Genomic DNA, 15,206 nt, shown 5'->3' on the forward strand with positions numbered 1-15,206 from the left:
GTGCTCAGCACTGGCGACACGGGCTTTGCTCGCTTGATTAAAGCGACCCTCCTGGGGCCTGCCAGCGGTTTCCACTGCAGAGTGACTCCTTTTCCTTTGGAAATCAGGAAATGCCGTGTAGGCGGTACACGGAGACTTTGTAAATACCCCATTCCTTCGTCTTATTTACGATGAACCATTCATGACGCTATGAAAAGGGCTTCTCTGGTGGCTCTGCGGTAAGGAATCTGCCTGCAGTGCAGAAGATGCAGGTTCAATGCCGGAATCAGAATCAAGATCCCCCTGGAGAAGGAAATGGCAACCTGCTCCGGTGTTCCTGCCTGGAGAATCCCGTGGACAGAGGAGCCTGGCGGGCTACAGTCCACGGGGTCACGAGTCGGACACGACCTGGCAAATACACCACCACCACCACACTCTGAAAGCGTGGGCCGTGGATTCCTACATGATTCCGCAGGTTTTCGTCCGTCACTGACATGACTCACTGGGCTGCTGAGCTCATCGCATATCGGGGTCCTTTTCTTCCTGGGCTGTGACTCCCCACGCCAGGCCCCATCTCTGCTCCCACTTCAGAGCTGAATCATTTAGAGTGAAAGGGAAGAACGGGCAGGTTTCACAGCCCTGTCCTGTAGACTTCCACCCGTCACAGCCAGCCCCGACCAGCAAAGCTTCCGGGTGGAGAGTGGGCATGAACCACCCCTCTGTGGCCGAAGCTTGCAAGGTCCTGTGACTATGAAGCCCACCCTGCGGCAGCAGAGCTAGAGAGTGGCGGGGGGCGGGGGCGGGGGCGGGGGTGGAATTGAACACTTTTAGGCAAATAGCAACCGAGAAAATAGCAGCTGAGTTCAGGAATAACACCATCAGCAGCACCCCGCACCCCCACCCAGGGGACTTCAGAAGGATGCAGTGGAAAGGCAGCAGTGCCCCTGGGGCTGGGCTGAGAGCTGGGAGCTACCGCAGCTGCTGTGTTGATGGAGCTGAGGTGAAATTCACATGCATAAAGCTGACCAGGCCAGGGGGTGCGATTCAGGAGCATTTAGGACATTCACAATGTTTCGACACCTCCACCTTCTGTCTCTTCCAGAACGTTTTCGTCATCCGAAAGAAACCCGCACCCATTAGCAGGCAGCCTCCACCCCACCCCCGGCCCCTGGAACCACACGGACTTGTCCATTGTGGACATTTCATGTAGATGGAGTCCGACACCACAGGGCCATTCATCATGAGCTTCTTTTACTTGGCAGGACGTTTTCAAATTCCATCCACAGGGTAGCACAAATCAATACTTCATTTCTTCTTACGGCTGAAAAAACGTTCCACAGGCACGGTCTCTGGATACTCCACAGTTTATTCACGCATTCATCTGCTTTCCCGCAAGCGCGCTGAGCTATCATTCACAGAGAAGACAGCCTAGGTTTCAAGCGTACAACATGCTGCTCTGATACGTGAATTGTTGTGAAAGGATTCCCACGGTCCAGTTACTTATCACAAAAGGCCACCTCACCCAGTTACCTTTGAACAGAAATTTACTTTGGGGTGAGAACGTTCAAGATCCCCCCTCTTGGCAAATTCAAAATGTACAATGCAGTTTACATTTTTGTATGAATAACAGTATTAATAACTGTAGTCACAAATTAGATCCCAGAACTTACTTATCTTAGAACCGAGAGTTCAGACGCTTAGACCTGCGCCTCCCCTTTCCCCTGCCCCCAGCCCCGAGCAACCGCCGTCCTCCTCTCGGCTCCTACGAGTTTGACTGTATTTTTTATAATTCACTTGTAAGTGACACCGTACACGGAAAACGATAGTCTTGTTCTGCGTTATATCACTCGGCATAACGTCCTCCAAGTGTGTCATGTCACAAATGGTAAGATTGCCTTCCTTTTTATGCTCAAATAATATTTAATTTTGTGTATACATACATACTGTATTTTCTTTATCCAATCATCCTTCGACAGTTTGCCTCCACGTCTCAACTCTGCTAATGCACGAATGCTGCAGCAAATACAAGATGTGGCTGTGTCTTTGAGACACTGGCTTTGCTTCTTTCCTTTGGATACACACCCAGAAGTGGGGTTGCTGGCTCATCCGGCAGCTCTCGTTTTGAGTTTTTGAGGCATCTGCACCCCATGTTCCATAGCAGCTGCACCGATCTGCGTTCCCACTAACACTGCACGAGGGGTCCCTTTTCTCCACGTCCGCACCAATGCCGCATCTCGTCTTTTGAATAAACAGCCATCCTCACAGGGTGAGGCGATGCTTCCTTTTACTTTTGACTGGCATTTCTCTGATGATCAGTGATGCTGAGCACCTTTTCGTTGGCCCTGTTTTCTGTGTGTTTTGGAAAAATGTTTGTTCAGGCCCTTGAGCCATTTAAAAACTGGGTTGTTTGGGGGTTTTGTTATCGAGTTGTCAGGCTTCCTTATGTACTTTGTATATTAACTCCTTAGCTTGTGTAGCGTTTGGGAATGGTTTCTCCCCTCCGTAGGCTGCCTTTGCAGTTTGCTGATAGTTACTTTAGCCGTGCAGAAGATTTTTAGTTTCGTACAGTCCCACTTGTTTGTCTTTGCTTTTGTTGCTCTTGTTTTTGGTATCAGATGCATGCAAAATCATCACTGCCAAAACCAACGGAAAGGAGCTGCTTCTCTATTTTTCTTCTGGGAGTTTGACAGTTTTAGGTCTTATGTTTAAATCTTTAATCCATTTTGAGTTCATTTTTGTAAGCGGTATAAAATAGGGCTCCAATTTTTTTGCAAGTGGATATACAGTTTTTCCAACATCATTTATTGACAATCTTTCCACATGGGTGTTCTTGGAATACTCATTGTAAATTAACTGACCATATACGTGTCATTTAATGTGAGTTTATTTCTGGGCTCTCTACACTGTCCTTATTGGCCTGTGTGTCTGTTTTCTATGCCCACAGCATACTGTTTTGTAATATATTCTGATGTCGTGTAATGTGCTATTTTGCTGTAACTTGGTGATATGCTTTAAGATCAGCAAGTACGATACCTCCGGCTTTATTTTTCTTTCTCAAGATTGCTTCAGCTATTTGGCGTCTTATGTGATTCTATACAAATTTTAGGATTTTTTTTCTATTTCTGTGAAAAATGCCATTAGAATTTTGATAGGAATTGTGTTGAACCCATAGAGTGCCTTACATAGTATGGACATCTTAACAGTGTTAATTCTTCCACTCCAAGAATCCAGAATGTCTTTCCATTTATTTGCGTCATCAACTACTTCTTTCTTCACTGCTATAGTTTTCAATGAGCAGGTCTTTCACTTCCTTGGTTAAATGTATTCCTGGATATTTTATCCTTTTTGATATTTTTGTAAGTGGGATTTAGTCTTTAATTTCTCTTTCAGGCAATTTGCTGGTCGTATATCGAAATGTACCTGATTTTGTATGTTTATTTTGTCTCCTGCAACTGTGCTAAATTCGTTTATTAGTTTTAACATTTTTTTTTTTTTTTGGTGGACTCTAGGGTTTTCTAAATACAAAGTCGTGACATCTGCAAAGACGTTTTACTTCTTTCTTTCCAATTTGGATGCTTTTTATTTTCTTTTTTTTTTTCTTGGCTGACTGCTCTGTCTAGTACTTCCAACATTATGTTGGCTGGGTGGTAAGAGTGAGTATCCTTGTTTTGTTTCTGATTTTAGAGGAAAAGCTTTCAGCTCTTCACCACTGGGCACGGTGTTAGCTGTAGGCATGTCACACGTAGCCCTTATTATGCTTAAGTACATTCTTTCTACACCTACTTTGTCAAGGTTTGTTTTTTTTTTTAAATCGTGAAAGGATGTTGAATTTTGTCAAATGCTTTTTCTGCTGCTGTTTAGCTGATCATATGATTTTTATGCTTCATCCTATGAATATGGTATATATCCCATAAACTGATCTGTGTATGTTGAACCATCCTTGCAGCCCAAGGATAAATTCCACTTAACCATGTGCTTGATCCTTCTAATGTGCTGCTGAGTTCGGTTTGCTAGTATTTTGCTGAGGAATGTTGTATCTATAACCATTGGGAATGCCAGCCTGTAATTTTCTTTCCTTGTGCTGACCTTGTCTGGACCTGGTATCAAGGTACTGCTGGCCTCACAGAATGACCTTGGAAGTGTTTCCTTCTCTTTGGTTTTTTTTTTTTTTTTAAAGAACATGTTGGCTGATATCTGCTCTTGATTAACATGTGGTAGAATTCACTAGTGCAGCCGTCTGGTCTTGGGCTCTTCTTTCCGGGCGGATTTTTGATTCCTGAGCCCCTCTTCTCACTAGGTAAAGGTCTACTCAGATTTTTTTCTGGTTCGGTCTTATTCGTTGTGTGTTTCTAGGGGCATCCATTTGTTCCGGCTTGTTTCACTAGCTGGCGTTTGTTTAGTGGTTTCTTAGGATCCTTTGTATTTCAGTGGCATCAGCTGTAACTTCTCCTCTTTCATTTCTGATTTAACATATGCACTTGCACACCAGTGCGTCCCTGCCACGTGAACTGTTGAGCTCTAATTTCTGCACAAGTAAAACAGAAGTTGTCACAGGGCAACTGGGACGATGAAATCAAGTGCAGAGTGCTTGGCCGAGAGGAAGCAGTTGGTGAAAGTCGCTAGTCACACCTGATGGTATTTCCCACTGACGTAAATCGGACACTTAAAACGTGCTCGGTATTCTGTGTTTGTTCCTTCCATCTTTATGGCAGCCTCATAGGGGTGGATGATGTCAAAACTCACATTTAGGAAACAGAGGCTCAGAGAGGGCAAGCAGCTCGCTCAAGACCACTCAGCCAAGGAGGGGCCGTGGCAGGACTCAACAGAGGCCGCGTGCCCACGCCATGCCCACCGAGCTGGTCACCGCAGTCTGCGGCGGGAAGACGCAGACGTGAAGGTCTGCGTGGCAGCCGCTGGCCGGGCCGACTGAGCCCTGCCGGTGAAGCGGCTTTTGTTCCTCCGCGTGGCTCGCAGAGGACACCGGCCCTTGCTGGGAAGAGCGCGACGCCTCAGCGGTACGAGGGCTGCTGGCTGTTTTCCCTCGGGGCATCTCTGGGAGAGCCTGTGTTGTGGGGTGCTCCTCTGGGCAGGTGCCCTGGGCCGTGGTTCTGGGAGCCACGGCAGCCCAGGAAGCCAGGCTCTGACCAGTCCTGGGTCAGGCCCCTGCTCGGAGCTGGGACCCCACGCCTTCCCCGTTTTGCTCTGGATCTTGCCGTCTTGAATCTCCACCTGCTCCCTCCCCACGGTACTAGGTGGGCTGGCGCTGCTCCTGTGGGGGGGCGGGGGGACCCCCCAAACAGCAAGACGGCCCTGGCCCAGCCAAGGCTCTCTGGGCAGGAGGGCCCATCTTGCGTCCACATGTGCCTGCGGGACTGCGGACACTACCCCAGATGTTCCGGGCGTCCCTCCGCTGCAGGGTCACGGCCCAGGCTGAAGCACGCGGGCGTCTGCAGCGTGTCTCCGCCGGCCGCGTTTGTTCTCTGTCTGATGCTGAAAAGCGCTCAAGGTGAAGAGCCGGGGCCACCTGCCTCTCTCTGGGCACCTGGGAGGCTGACAGCTAATAATCTCCACATCCCTGTTTCACACCCGAGACTCGGCAAGGCCAGCCCACGAGGTTGAAAGGAAGCTGCAGGCACCGGGCAGGTCCACGCCACCCTGCAGAGACCCCGCCGCCTCTCACCCCCCTTGCCCAGGGAGATGCTTCCGAGACACCCGTGGCTCCTGCGCCCCGGAGCTGTTCCTCCCTCCCAAAGGCACCGGCCCCCGAGACCCTGTCTCCCGTCCTCCTTCCCCCTGTGTTCCTTCCTTGTTTTGCTTCAGATATGTGCTGCTTATCACAGGGTTGCCTGCGAGAGGTTGGACATCCGCGCTAAAGGCTCAGAAGGGAAAACAGGGCATCCACCCACCGCCCCACCCGCCCACTCACTGCCCCTCTGGGATTCCCTTCAGGGTTCAGCGTTTCCCCACTCCTGTCCTCTGCATCCTTCCTTCCAGTCTCTGCTCGGTGCTTACCGCTTCCAGGAAGCCCTCCTGGCCCTTCTCGTGTCCTGGGAGCACCACTTCCTGCTGCATTTCCATGTGCATTTGGGGGATTATTTGGTCCATGTCCCACTCCTGTCCTGGATGCTAAGCCTCAGGGACGGGGAAGGGGTGCCCACTTGGTGCCCTTGTACCCTCAGCGGCCAGCCTGGCACATGGGAGGGGCCCAAGAAAACGTGGAAAACTTCTGTGATCAATGCTCATGGACGGGGCAGCTTCCTTGCTGGCCCCCAGCTCCCCTCACCATCACCGCTGCCTCCTTGGCTCGGGGAGTTATTACAGGTAATTTCTCTACATCAAACTCATCAACACTCCCTCAGGCCTAGAGGCCATGTTCAAACCCCTCTGTGCCCTGGGCCAAGCTCAAGGGGATCAGAGCAGGTGTCCGCCCTTGGCCCTGCCTTTTGCCCTGAGCAGGATGTGAGCGGGCACCCCCTCCCTGAGCACATTTGTAAACAGGCATGGATGGCATCACCGTTTCCCCGATCTGGGGCTTTTCTAGGACCCTCATGTGGAGATTTCTCCACCTGCCCGACTTGGGCCTGGACCCCGCCTCTGGGTGCCAGGCCTCCTGGGTCCTTGATCGTGGGGAGACGGCCTGGCCAGGCCCCCCCCAACAGACAGCAGGACAAGCCAGATGAACCAGAATCTGGAGGGGGGAGACATCAATGGAGCCTGCAGAGGGAGAGCCCTGCTGGACAGAATGAAAGATGGACAGATAGACAGCAGGACGTGGGGAGAAGGGGTGGAGGCCGGGGAGGGCCTGGGCCTGGCCTTCTGCCCTCCCCAGGGTCTCTGGGTCTGTGCCCTCAGCCCGGCCCCCTTGAAGGCCTTCCTGGTGCTGGACCCGGCTCAGTTCCTGCAGCAGGAAGGCCCGGCAACCGCTCTCCACCCTCGGGCCCCCTGCCCCCTGGTCTGCATCTCTCTAACGCCCCCAGCCTTGGAGTCCCTGCCCGGGGGGTTGAGGAGCTGTGTGCCCGGTGGCGTCCAGCACTAGCGCTTCCCCTTTTAAAGGACCCTCTCTGGGGTCCGTTGACTTTTCAGCAGGACAGGTCTTGCCCACCTGACCGGACCACAAGCTCCAAGGCCTGGCGGGGACCAGGCTGAAGGCAGGGAGGAAGAGTGGGTGCGTGGGCGGGCACCTGTGTTTCCTGCGGCCGCTGGGACATATCACCACAACAGTAACACGAGCATCCTCTCGCACAACCTGCAGGCAGGGGTCCTGGACTCCAGGGGTCACAGGGCCGGTTCCTACGGAGGCTCCAGGGAGGAGCTATCTCCTTGTCTTCTCTAGAGGCGCCCGCAGTCCTTGGCTCGTGGCCCCGCCTTGGTCTTCAGACCCAGCAGCGTGGCCTCCCCTCTCGCTTACCTCTGTTCCACCTCCTCCTCTCACGCTGACCCTCCTGCCTCCTTCCTATAGGGACCCTGTGATGATGTGGGGTCCACCCGACCATCTGGGATACCTCCTTCCCCCCGTCATCAGACCCTTCCCTTGGTCACACCTGCGAGGTCACTGTTGCCCTGACAGATCGCACATCACAGATTGCACGGCGTGGACAGCACGGGGCAGCATTGTCCAGCCTCCACGGCTGGACGGACACACATGCCTGCAGGACTGAGTGATGGATGAGGATGCAGGGCCTGCTTTCTCCTCCTTCCCTTCCTTCAAGTGCTGGGAGCCTGGCGCTGGGCGGGGGGCAGAGGGGACCTCCACGGGGGAGGAGGAGGCAGCAGAGGTCCTCTCTCTCTGGCTGCAGCCCCCTCAACCCCCAGTCCCAGCTTGCGGGGCTGACAGCTGAGCTGATCTGCACGCAGACTGCTGCACTCACTGCTGGGTTCTCCCGGGGCCCAGGGCGGTGGGCCTGGTGGGTTCGGTCCTCCGGCCAAGATGCGACAGGACACGGTGGGGCTATTCTCGCCCAGCGCCTGCCTGCCTCCTTGGTCCAGGGGCTTGCTGAGCCCAGGCAGAGTGTGGGCTGCTGGGCTGTCTGCAGGGTGCTGGCGAGGAGCTCCAAGCCGCTCCTGGGAGGCTGAGCAGAGCTCCAGACTGCAGCATCCTCAAGCAATTACGGGCCTGGGGCTGGTGAGCAGCTGTCCCGGCCCCGCCGGCTGCCAGGAGGCCAGCAGCTGCCCGCGTCCCAGACTCTGGCGGAGGTGGGCCACGCCACCTGGCGGAACGTGAAGCAGGGCGGCTCGGGTCCCTGCTCTCTGCACAAGCGTTTGGAGGGAAAGCAGTGGCCTCAGGTGGGCAGCCCCCAGGCCAGCCGCTTGGCCTGTTTTCTCCCCAGGATGCTACCTTACCGGACAAGCGCCCTGCTCTGCCTTCTATACTGCAGGGCGACCAAGGAGGGACAGGTGTGGCAACCTGCCTGGGGTCAGCCATTGGGGGGTCAGGGGGGATTAGAACCCACAGCTGTTTGTTCTCAAGGCCGCGCTCCTGTATCCTGCCAGGACTGCCCCCTGCTGCTTAGAGAAGTCAGCTCCCTGCTGACGCCTCCCGCCCCAGTCATGCCCTGGGGGCTTCTGCCAGGATGCAGGGAGGCCCCCGCCCCAGTCCCCACCGAGGCAGAGACGCAACCTGGCTGCGAGCACACTGGTCCCTCTGCCCGGGGAGGAGGGCCCTGGGCTCTCTGGTGTGCCTGGTCCCCTGGGCAGCAGAAGGGTGGACGGGGGACCTTTCCCACCCCTGGCAGGTCGGTCCGCCTAGGGGCGCGTGGATGGGCGATGGCTGTGGCGTGCGTCATAGGGGAAGGTCCCGAGAGTGTCGACGCCCTGCCAATCGACGTGGCCGGTTCACTGAGTGAAGCACGTCCTGGCCAGGCCTGCGGTCAGTGGCTGATGCCCAGGCCACCCGGGAACACCGGTGGGGGGGTGGGCACAGGGCAGGGGTGGTCCTGGGGGTCAGAGCCCCCCTAGGACATGAAGGGAAATACTCCAACACGTGGAAGAGGGGCGAACACCAACGAGACAGGAAAGCTTGCCCCAGAGTGCTGTTTAAACTGTAATTTGCCAAGACAGTTTGGAGTGATTCACCGAAACAAGTGAGAAATCGCAGATTCCCATTTGGATTGACATCAAAGCTGCCTTATTGTCAACTCTGAATTTATTTCTTAAGCAACTGAGGGGAAAAAAAACTCAGCTAAAATGGCCAGAATGTGAAATCAGGGCCGCAAAGGCTGGCGGTGAACCCCAGAGAAGCTGTTCCAATGCAGGGAAGCGAGTTAGATCCAGGCCCAAGCTCGGACCAGGCCTGCTGCAGAGGTTCTGAAGCAGAGACGTGTTTCCGCATTTCGAATAGAAGCCGGGAACAAACTGTTGAATAACCCAATTAGCTCCGAGGAGTCGACTTTTTGCAGTTCCCAGTAATGAGTGGTGAGGCCCCAAACGGAACAACAAAGCAAGACAAGGTTCTCAACCAGCAATGATGAAAAATAAATCGGGCTTGATATCGGGAAGCTAGAGTTATCTTTCAGGTGTTTCATGTAGACAATGGGATTACAGGACCGTCGTATGAAGCGGTTGTAGCAGAGCGGACACAGGAATGGAGGAGAAAATGTTGCTCTCGCTGTTAAGGGTGATAAAGATCATGTTTGTCCCCCCCCCCCCCTCCCGCCTGCCGCCAGATTTCTTAGTATCTAAGGTATTTGTCAATTTGAGAAAAAGGATAACATTTTGTGATTCTTCCTACTTGTAACTTAATATTCACCTTTGCTCTGATTTTTGCATTCATAATTTTGTCTTTTTCCTTGAAGAGGGCCCCTAGATTGCGTCTGGCCAGGCCTGTGATCCCTGTTAGCGGCAGAGTCCGGATGCTCACTGGGAAGCAGGACTCAGGCACTCACCGCATTCACCATCAATTTCTTTTTTTTTTTTCAGGTGACAAGACAGCACCCCCCCTCAGACCCCTGCGCTGGGCACCAGAGGTCCCCTGGCCGTCAGCGTGCGGTGGCATCACGCCCTGCACGCCGCCTTCCCCCACGTGTGAGGAGCCACGCTCCCTCAGCGCACAGCCCCAGGGGACCCAGACAGGGACAGAGACCCCCAGTGCCGCTGCCCGGTCCTGCCCCGGCCCGGCTCCAGCCTCGAGCCGCCTTACTGGGGAGAGGGGCGCAGAGCAGGAGGGGCCTCGGGCCTCACCGTCACTCACCAAGCACCTTCACTCGGCACCCAGTGGCAGGGGCGGGGGAGGGGGTGGACTCGGCCCTGGCCCTGGCCCATCCTCTGAAAACGGCCCGTTCGGAGGCATCACCTTCTCTCCCTGGACCCTGCAAATGCCGCCTTTAAGGCCCTTTAAGGACCTTGGCATGGGGTGATCAGCCCATGGGCTCAGACTGCTCAGAAGGTCCTTATAAGAGAACCCCCCAGAGCCGCCAGAGGGAGTGAGCCCTGCCCCGCCTGCCCCTGAAACACCTTGGCTTTGACTTCCGGCCTCCAGGACCCAGAGAGAATAAAACAGGATTGTTTTAAGCCCCAGTTTGTGGTCACTGACACCATCTAAAGGTCTGAGCTGCGGGAGACGGTGCGATGCCCACGGTCCTCAAACGCATAGGGACTCCCGCCTCCGGGCCTTAGCTCCCGGCCATGCCTGGAGCTGGGGCTGCCTGCTTGCCCCTGGTGCCCCCAGGTCTTTGTGTAAAGGTCCCTCTCCCCCAAGCACCCCGCCCACACCCCCAGGCTGCCTCCCGTTTCATTCTCCTCCGTAGTGCCAGACCCTTCGCCCGTGCATTGTGTGCCCTGCTCGCCCGCCGCCTGCTCACCCCGCCCAGCCCCCTGCACCAGGGCAGGACGCAGCCTGGTCCCTCAAAGGAGGTGCTCGGTCAACTGCTCGGTGAACTGGGCTTGAAAGGAGGTTCCCTGGCCCTCCCGGGAGGAACGTGAGAGGGTCTCACCGAGTGTCTGCGGCCTCTGCGCTCCAATCGGATCCAAGATGGGGTGTTGCCGCCCCAGGGAGGGAAGGAAGCAAGAAGCGGCCGCTTCCAGACAGCCCCAGTCCCTCTAGCCCATCAGCCATGTGGGGCCCGCCCAGGTGAGGCCGCCTCGCAGGAGGGAGGGTGGTCCTGGGGAAGGACGTGGTGAGTGGCCAGAGGGGGACACTGAGTGGACGCTGGGTGAATGCAGAGTGGACGTGGAGTGGACACAGGGTGGACACGGAGTGGATGCGGAGCGGATGCTGAGTGGATGCTGGGTGGACCCAGAGTGGACATGGACTGGACATGGAGTGGACACAGAGTGGATGCTGGGTGGACACCGAGTGGACACCGACTGGGCGTGAAGTGGATGCTGTGTGGACACGGAGTGGACATGGACTGGGCGTGGAGTGGACACGGAGTGGACACTGTGTGGACACGGAGTGGACACGGAGTGGATGCTGTGTGGACATGGAGTGGACATGGACTGGACATGGAGTGGATGCTGGGTGGACACGGAGTGGACATGGACTGGACGTGGAGTGGACATGGAGTGGACACGGACTGGGCGTGGAGTGGACTCTGGGTGAACACGGAGTGGACACAGACTGGGCATGGAGTGGACACTGTGTGGACACAGAGTGGACATGGACTGGACATGGAATGGACACAGAGTGGACATGCAGTGGGCGCTGTGTGGACTCGGAGCAGACACGGAGTGGACACTGGGTGGACGTGGAGTGGACGCAGTGTGGACGTGGAGTGTACGCTGGGTGGACACGGCGTGGACATGGAGTGGACCTGGAGTGGACGCAGCACGGACCCCAGGACCCAAGTTCGGGATCCGCCCTGCACCCAGCGCCAATGTCCCCGTGTCTCCCGATTCTCCTCTACCAAGTGGACGCGGCATCCCCTCACTCCGCCGCGGCGGGGTTGGCAGTGAGAGGCCCCCAGGACCGGCAGCACAGGGAAGCATCTAGTTAGTGACAAATGCTCGGAGCTCTTTGCCCTCTGGCTGGGTCCTGGGAGCCTGCGCCCCTGTAGCCAGCCCTCCCCGCTCAGGCCCCTCTGGGAGCATCTGTTCCCCATTACGGGGGGTGGGGGGCTGGCGGGACTGTGGACGCAGCCCGTGATCTCACCACTGGAGGGTGGAGGCTGGCGGCTCATCAGGAGCCCAGGCCTGCCACTCCGCCTGGAGGGGCGGTGAGAGGGGCTCTCCACCCCGCCCACAGGCTGAAGTAATCATCATTCCTGGCGCTTCTCTAACACCTTGCCGAGACCCGCCTGCCCCTACCCTCTCCCTCGGTCCCTGTCTCCTCCTTCCCGCCCAGCTCTCCCTGCTGGTGGGTGGCCCCCAGGCCTGGTGGGGAGCGGGGTTGGGAGGGCGGCTGGGGGTTCCCACCTGGGAGCCTCTGCCCTGGAGACAAGCCTGGAGAGAGAGGGGCTTCACCCCGTGCTCTCGCGGGAACTCAGCTTTCCCTTCAATAAAGCAGGAAAAGTGCCAGCAGCCGCCCTGGAAGCCTCACGCTGAGTCAAGATGGTCATCAGAGCTGTGTCCCTGCCGGAGCTCCCTTCCTGGCCTCTCACCACCCAGCTCTCACTTTAAGTGTCCCCCACACCAACTTTGTATCCACTGGTGCTTTTCCCTATCTTCCCAGTGGATGGCTGACCAGATTCAGCTTGCATGCCTCTGAGGATGGTGAGCTCACTACTTTTCAAGTTTGCCCTTTCCACACAATGGTGTGTGTGGACCATTATCTGCCTCCCTAGAAGCTCCATGTACCAACTCTAGCTGTGTCCCCATGACAGAGCCCACACAACATGCTTGAGCCCCCTCGTCCGCCTGGCAGCCCTTTGGAAGAGCGATAGCGGTGACCCCTCCCCAGGACCTTCTGTCCCCTTGGCCCCCCGGTGACGGGGCACGTCGGCCTCTACACCCTCACCTCCCCTGGCTGTGCTCTGGTTCCACAGAAGATGCCGCAGGGAAAAAGCAGAACAAAATCTAATATTTCCCATAGGAAGTTAGCACAAAGACACCACGTCACCCTTCCCGATGGAGTTGTCCAGTGCGTTAGAATATTCTAGAACCCCAGGAATGGCTGACGAGGTGGCTGGTGCGGTCCCCATGGGGTCTGGACCTGGACTGCATATCTTCAAGCACTCATTCATTCGTTCATTCGTTCATGCACTGCTGCTCAGCAAGTTACCTGTTGTGAGTGTAATTCCAGACACGACCAAACGCTTGGGGGAGCCCAAAGCTAACTGCATTCTTCGTGGGGCACTGTCTCCTGAGCTGAGTGGATAGGTCTGAGCAGTAAATGCCATAAAAAAAAAAAAATCGTTTTTCTATTCCTGAGCATACTTGCCAGCTTAATGGGGGTGGTAAGTGGCTTGTGGCATGGTCACCATGCAGAGGAGAGCAGAGCTGAAAAAGCCAGACACACTGCTTCGATTCTCCCATTTTACCCACAAAGAAATCCATCACCCACTACACAGAATTTACCAAAGTTTCTTGCCAAGACCTTTGCTCTTAACACGCTGGGGGGTATCTGTGGTGGTGGGGGGAGGCTGCCACTGACGGTGGTCATCATGGAAAATCCACGTTTCACTCACACGCCATCCCAAGGAGAGTAGCTCGTGCCAGGAGGTCAGGCGTGTGGACCTGTCTGTGATGGGCTGGGCCGTGTCCCGCAGATCATAACCCCAGGACCCCAGACGGTGACCTTACTTGGAAGTGGGGTTGCTGCAGATGTCTGGAGTTACTGAGGGCCTGGGGAGGGGGGGTGGATGCTGGGCAGATGCTGTGGGCGCCTCACCCACTTCTCAGAGCACATGTGAGCATGCGGAACACAGCTGCCGTCCGGCTCGGCCAGAGACGCTGAAGGCGTGTGTGCAGCATGAGCGAGGTCACTGTGAGGAATCCAGCTCATGGTTAGAATAATCTGACCATGGAGACGAATCGACCACAAATTCTTCAGGAGAAAGGGACCCCAAGACACTGCCTGCTTTTCAGCAGTGAGTGGAGCGGCTCCAGGGGCTTCTTTTGGAATTTAGGTGCCTGCAGTCAAGTTCCAAAACTGAGTGCCAGTGGCGAGGTGGGGGGGGTGGTCTCTCCAGTCCTCAGCCCACCCAGAGCCCTCGAGCTGCCCCAATATCCCCTCCTACAGTCTCTGCAGCCCTAGTGGTCTGGCTCCCGGCTTTCCCGGCTGGGGTCCCCGAGCCCGCCTAAGGGGGCTCTGACCACATGCCCCTCCTGCCCCAAGCCCTCTGAGGCCAGCCCTACCCTGTGCACCTCAACTGTGGTCCCCACCCCACAGTGGGATTCCGGGCCACGCAGCCTCCTTCTCTGCCCTCGCCCCTTTCCTGGGCCCTTGACGTTCTCAGGTTGGGGCCTTGGGGCCTCAGGGGTCCCGGCCGTGGGAGTCGGGTGTGGTGCCCCAGGCCGGCCCAGAGAAGCCGAGGTTTGTAACAAAACCGCCTCCATGTGTGTGTCTCTGCGGTGAATCGTTTTCACCTGGAGTTGAATGGAGACCAGGCCTCCCCTCAGTGACACCCACTGAGGACTGTCCAGGAGGGGGTCGCTCGGAGGCCCAGGGCAGCTGGAACATGGGAGGCAGGACAGTCCTGTGGTCAGTGCCCCGCATCTGGAGCCAGACCAGGGTTTCCATCCCAGCTCTGCTGCTTCCAGACTGTGTGACCCGGCAGAGCCACAGTGCCTGTCTGGGCCTCAGTTCCTGCCTCTGTAAAAGACCAGCACTCAGGGTGGGAGGACCGAGCAAGGGCGGTGCTCAGGGCAGGACCCCGTGGCCAGAACCTGCCCCAGGGGAGCGGTGCCCACTCTCAGCGTCCCGGGGCGTCAGGGCGAGAGGAAGGAGGGTGACCGAGGGGCAGGGCTGTAGCTGGACACGTGCCCACGGCCGGGGCCCTCCTCTGTGTCCAGAGGGCCCGCCTCCAGGTCCAGGGGGCCTGCCTCCATGTCCAGGGGGCCCTCCTGTGTCCAGGGGCTCTCCTCCATGTTCAGGGGACCCTCCTGTGTCCAGAAGGCCCGCCTCCGCATCCAGGGGCCCTCCCCCGTGTCCAGGGGCCTCAGAACTGCTGCCGCAGCCGTGGGAACACACTCTCCATCCCCCGGTCCTACTGTGTGCTGGGCCCTGCCTGGCCGCACGGGGACGTTGCCCTGGGGACCTACGGGGGTGACGAGGACGCGACCGTGTGGACCCAGACCTTCCAGCTGAGAAAGTCAATGTGAGCCCACAGCCCAGGGCCACCTGAGGACAGGCC

The 15,206-nt window shown here is 56.6% G+C and overlaps 1 long non-coding RNA gene across 1 annotated transcript; it reads right to left on the reverse strand.

The window, feature by feature from the left end:
• Positions 1-9,109: 9,109 nt before the first annotated feature.
• On the reverse strand, positions 9,110-12,413 carry LOC129657337 (uncharacterized). Its single transcript, XR_008716690.1, has 3 exons — positions 12,328-12,413; positions 10,908-11,075; positions 9,110-9,364 (listed from the first exon to the last, which is right to left on the reverse strand). It is a non-coding gene; the product is annotated as an uncharacterized LOC129657337 (long non-coding RNA).
• Positions 12,414-15,206: the final 2,793 nt, after the last annotated feature.

Source organism: Bubalus kerabau, chromosome 7, assembly GCF_029407905.1.
Source record: "Bubalus kerabau isolate K-KA32 ecotype Philippines breed swamp buffalo chromosome 7, PCC_UOA_SB_1v2, whole genome shotgun sequence".
In the NCBI taxonomy this organism is placed as follows: domain Eukaryota; kingdom Metazoa; phylum Chordata; class Mammalia; order Artiodactyla; family Bovidae; genus Bubalus; species Bubalus kerabau.